A 6000-nucleotide genomic window follows, 5' to 3' on the forward strand; every position below is an offset into this window, starting at 1 on the left:
TATATATATATACTTGAAAATGTACATGGCGCTGCCCGGGTATAAAGTGCCAGTGTGTTAATTAGATTTGTTTTAAGGTGCCCAGGAGGCCAATCTAAAGGTATTGTTTCATAAGTGGAATTAGTGTATACCTGTAGTGCATTGTTGGAGGGGTTCTGTATACCTACAGTGTATAGTTTTTAGGGGTCCAGCATATCTGTAGTGCATAGTTGGGGAGTAGGAGGGCTGTATACCTATAGTGTATAGTTGGGGGAGTCCTGTATACCTGTAGTGTGTAGTTGGGGGGGCTGTATACCTGTAGTGTATAGTTGAGGGAGGTCCTGTATACCAGTAGTGTATAGTTGGGGGGGGCTGTATACCTGTCCTGTATAGTTTGGAAAGTCCTGTATACCTGCAGTGTATAGTTGGTGAAGGTCCTGTATACCTGTACTGTATAGTTCGCGGGTCCTGCATACCTGTAGTAAATAGTTGGTGCTGTATAACTGTAATGTATTGTTGGTGGAGGTTTTGTATACCTGTAGTTTATAGTTTGAGGGTCCTGGATACCTGTAGTGTATAGTTGGTGGAGGTCTTGTATACCTGTAGTTTATAGTTCGGGGGTCCTGTATACCTGTAGTGTATAGTTTGAGGGTACTGTATACTGGAGTATGTAGTTGGTGGAGGTCCTGTATACCTGTAGTGTAAAGTTTTGGGGGTCCTGTATGCCTGTAGTATAGAGTTGGTAAAGGTGCTGTATACTTGTAGTATAGAGTTGGTGGAGGTCCTGTATACCTGTAGTGTAAAGTTTGGGGTCCTATATACCTGTAGTATATAGTTGGTGGAGTTCCTGTATAGCTGTAGTGTATAGTTTTGGGGTCCTGTATACCTGTAGTGTATAGTTTGGGGTCCTGTATACCTGTATTATAGAGTTGGTGAAGGTCCTGTATAGCTGTAGTGTATAGTATTGGGTTTCTGTAAACCGGTAGTGTATAGTTTGGGGTCCTGTATACCTGTAGTATATAGTTGGTGGAGGTCCGGTATACCTGTAGTGTAAAGTTTGGGGGTCCTGTATACCTATAGTATAGAGTTGGTGAAGGTGCTGTATACCTGTAGTATAGAGTTGGTGGAGGTCCTGTATACCTGTAGTGTATAGTTTTGGGGTCCTGTATACCTGTAGTATATAGTTGGTGGAGTTCCTGTATACTTGTAGTGTATAGTTTTGGGGTCCTGTATACCTGTAGTGTATAGTTTGGGGTCCTGTATACTTGTAGTATATAGTTGGTGGAGGTCCTGTTTACCTGAAGTATATAGCTGGTGGAGGTCCTGTATACCTGTAGTGTATAGTTTTGGGGTCCTGTATACCTGTAGGGTAAAGTTTGGGGTCCTGTATACCTGTAGTATATGCAGGGGCGGGCTGGGCCGGGGGGCAGGGGGGTATATGCAGGGGCGGGCTGGGCCGGGGGGCAGGGGGGCATATGCCCCCCGGGCCGGTCTTCCCCCAGCTGTCAGGGCCGCATGGCTGCTGACAGCTGGCTGGAGTCCTCAGTGCCTCCCCTGCTTACAGCCCCGCCCTCTTCTGTCATATTTACCTGTGGCTGTGGATCCGGACTGTGATGGAAGCGGCCGCTGAAGCCCCGCCCCCATGATGTTAAGCCCCGCCTCCTTTATGGCCATTATGCTTTCCTATAAGCCTATGAGGCTTATGGTAAAAAGCAAACTGCTGTACGCAGTATCTTCCTTCGGCCACCAGAGGCCGCTCTCTCCTCCCAGCTGGTTCTCCTGTGTCTGGGCTAGAAGAGCCTGAAGACCGAGAAGATGGTGTCTGCAGGAAGCCAGGTACCTACACAGGAGGACATAGGGCAGGGGGAGGGAACCAAGGCTCTCCAGATGTTGCAGAACTACTACTACCATCATACCTGGGCAGCCATAGGCTGTCCATGCATGATGGGAGTTGTAGTTTTGCAACAGCTGAAGAGCCAAGGTTCCCTATCCCTGACATAGAGGATACATATACACAGGAGACCTACACAGGAGGATACATATATACAGGAGGAGACATACAGAGGAGTATATAGAGGATACATATATACAGGAGACCTACACAGGAGGATACATATATACAGGAGGAGACATACAGAGGAGTATATAGAGGATACATATATACAGGAGGAGACATATATACAGGGGTACATGGAGGATACATATATACAGGAGGATACATATATACAGGAGGAGACATACAGAGGAGTATATAGAGGATACATATATACAGGAGGAGACATATATACAGGGGTACATGGAGGATACATATATACAGGAGGATACATATATACAGGAGGAGACATACAGAGGAGTATATAGAGGATACATATATACAGGAGGAGACATATATACAGGGGTACATGGAGGATACATATATACAAGAGGAGACATACAGAGGAATTAGGGCTGGGTGAGTAAACAAATTAATTCGCCCAGAAGGTTAGAATCGATTAGATTTTTGTAAAAATCTTAAATTAAATTTTCACAAAAAATCATTGCAGGCGGAGCAGCATGGATTGTCGGGTTGGCGGCCGGGCAAGAGGTGCAGGTCAAGCGGGCGGCGCGGAGGTGAGGTGCATGGCGGGCTTATGGCGGTGCGTGGAGTGTTGGGCCGGAGGTGAGGTGCAGGGCGGTCGGGCACTCCGCCTAACAGAGCTGCGACTGACCTGCCCGAGCTATAAATATCACGTCCTGCTCCCCTCCCGGCCACACGTGCAGGTCCCCGGTCTCTGGAGCAGGCCGCAGGGACTGTAGTGGTGATATCACCACTACAGTCCCTGTGGCCTCCTTCAAAGACTGGGGACCTGCACGTGTGGCCGGGAGGGGAACTTGTGTGCCAGGGTGAGAGGAAGAGGAGGAGGGCTATGTGCACTCCTGCCCCAATCACCCCCAGCTGCCCCAGTCCCCCTAGAGTCACCCCCAGTCTGCCTCAGTGCCCCTCAATCACCCCCAGTCCCCCTCAGTCACCCCCAGTCTTTCCCATTTCCCCTCCGTCATCCCCAGTCTGCCCCAGTCCCCCTTCAGTCAACTCCAACTGTCCCCAGTCCCCCTTCAGTCAACCCCAGTTTGCCCCATACACCCCCAGCTCTCCCAGTCACCCCCAGCTCCCCCAGTTTGCCCCGTACACCCCCAGCTCTCCCAGTCACCCCCAGCTCCCCCAGTTTGCCCCATACACCCCCAGGTCTCCCAGTCACCCCCAGCTCCCCCAGTTTGCCCCATACACCCCCAGCTCTCCCAGTCACCCCCAGCTCCCCCAGTTTGCCCCGTACACCCCCAGCTCTCCCAGTCACCCCCAGCTGCCCCAGTTTCCCCCAGTGACCCCTCAGCTATACCCGTATTACTACTACACCCCTCATCTTTACCTGTACTACTACTACAGCCCACATCTGTACCTGTACTACTAATCCCCCTCATCTGTACTACTAATACACCCCTCATTTATACCTGTACTACCTCACCCCTCATCTTTACCTGTACTACTACACCCCTTATTCACTATACTTCCACTACTACACCCTACCTAGATGGAGGCACCAGTGGTATGGTGGTATAAGTAACTATGTGGTGAAGGAGTGGTGATAATATTTGTTACTTATATAATGGTAATAGATGATGTGGCTATGGGGGTCATAGAGTGCAGTTATGGGCGTGGCTATGTCCCTCTTTCCCCCCAGCAAAAGTTGGGGGGTATGCATATATACAGGAGTACATAGAGAAGACATATATACAGAAGTATATAGATGATACATACAGTATATACAGTAGTACATAGAGGAGACATATATACAGAAGTATATAGATGATACATATATACTGGAGTACATAGAGGATACATCATATATCCTCTATGTACTCCTGTATATATGCATCCTCTATGTACTGTTGTATATATGTCTCCTCTATGTACTCCTGTATATATGCATCCTCTATGTACTGCTGTATAGGTCTCCTCCTGTGTGTGTATATATATATATATATAGTTACACTGATCCAAATTTTCCTGCATTGCATATTCCCTCGTGAATATATATATATATATATATATATATATATATATATGTATGTATATACGCACACACAGGAGGAGACCTACACAGCAGTACATAGAGGATACATATATACAGCAGTACATAGAGGATACATATATACAGGAGTAGACATACACAGCAGTACATAGAGGGGACATATATACAGGAGGAGACATATACAGGAGTACATAGAGGATACATATATACAGGAGTACATAGAGGATACATATAAGTATGTGTGTTTGTTGTTTTGTTTATTATTATTTTTACTAATGGGGGGTGCACACACGAGGGGGGTGTTCTAAGAAGAGGAATGCCTATACCCACAGGACCACAGCAGTAAAAAAAAAATACAGAAACCCCAGCTTTCCCAGCATCTTGTATTTGTAGTCAGTATAATGGAGGTCACCCAGCTTTTCCACCATCTTATACTGCGTATGATGGAGGTCACCCAGCTTTCCCAGCATCTTATAGTCAGTAGGATGGAGGTCACCCAGCTTTCTCACCATCCTATACTCAGTATGATGGAGGTCACCCAGCTTTCCCAGCATCCTATACTCAGTATGATGGAGGTCACCCAGCTTTCCCAGCATCTTATAGTCAGTAGGATGGACGTCACCCAGCTTTATCAGCATCTTATAGTCAGTAGGATGGAGGTCACCCAGCTTTCACAGCATCTTATACTCAGTTTGATGAAGGTCAACCAGCTTTCCAGCATCATATACTCAGTACGATAGAGGTCACCCAGCATTCCTTGCATCTGTCTATGGGTACGTTCCGTGTCATCGCTGAGCCGCCCCATAGACTTATACAGGAAAGTGACTTCTGATCCCTTCACAGGGCACAGTAGGATATTTGGTCACAAATGACGAAGATGTTATAGGTAAGGGCCAGAGTGGTCCTTAAAGGATGGGCCGCCAGCCTGCTACTTATGGGCCAGTGCTGTGTGCTTGCCCCCCGGGCTAAAATTTGCCAGCCAGCCCCTGAGTATATGGTTGGTGGAGGTCCCGTGCACGTGTAGTGTATAGTAGTGTATTAGGCACCCATGTTCTGGTGCCTAGGGTAGCACCTTGCAGAGGGGCAGTACCATCCCGTTCAGAAAATCTGGTGTCTTTTTGAGAGGGGGGGTATGGCAGTATTGGTCAGGTCTGGTATGGCAGTGTTATTCAGTCACAGTATGGCGGTATTGGTCAGGTCTGGTATGGCAGTGTTATTCAGTCACAGTGTGTCGGTATTGGTCAGGTCTGGTATAGTGGTGTTATCCAGTCACAGTATGGCGTTATTAGTCAGGTCTGTATAGATGGAGTAGGGGGGCCCTGTATACATGTACTGTATAGATGGAGTTGGGGGTCCTGTATACATGTACTGTATAGATGGAGTAGGGTGCCCTGTATACATGTGTTGTATAGATGGATTAGGGGGTCCTGTATACATATACTGTATAGTTGGAGTAAGGGGTCCTGTATACATGTACTGTATAGATGGCAGTTATTTACCAGTTATTTCTGTGGATATGTTGTGAGGCAGCTGGCCCTAGCAACCATTCACATTCCAGCTCCATGTGAAAGTAGTAATCCTATTGGTTGCTAAGGCTCCCAACTGCCAACTGCCAAATTTGGGGTCAAACGGTTCAGGCGTTTGGAAGTCTATTTGGGACAGACAGACAGACTTTCATTTTTAATATGTATATATATATATATATATATATATATATATATATATATATATATATACATCCCCCCAAGACAGATATTACCAATAACACCAGCATAAAGGAAGAGAAAATATCACCATACATACTACTGGGATACAGTTACTAACAAAATCCTGTATACTGAGACCAATATTGCCAATATTACCTGTATAAAAGAAGGAAATATTACCGCCACACCACTACCATCACCACCATATTATTACTGACCAAATCCTGAATACTGAGACCAATAAAACA

The sequence above is a fragment of the Dendropsophus ebraccatus genome, chromosome 8 (genome assembly GCF_027789765.1).
Source record: "Dendropsophus ebraccatus isolate aDenEbr1 chromosome 8, aDenEbr1.pat, whole genome shotgun sequence".
Classification (NCBI taxonomy): domain Eukaryota; kingdom Metazoa; phylum Chordata; class Amphibia; order Anura; family Hylidae; genus Dendropsophus; species Dendropsophus ebraccatus.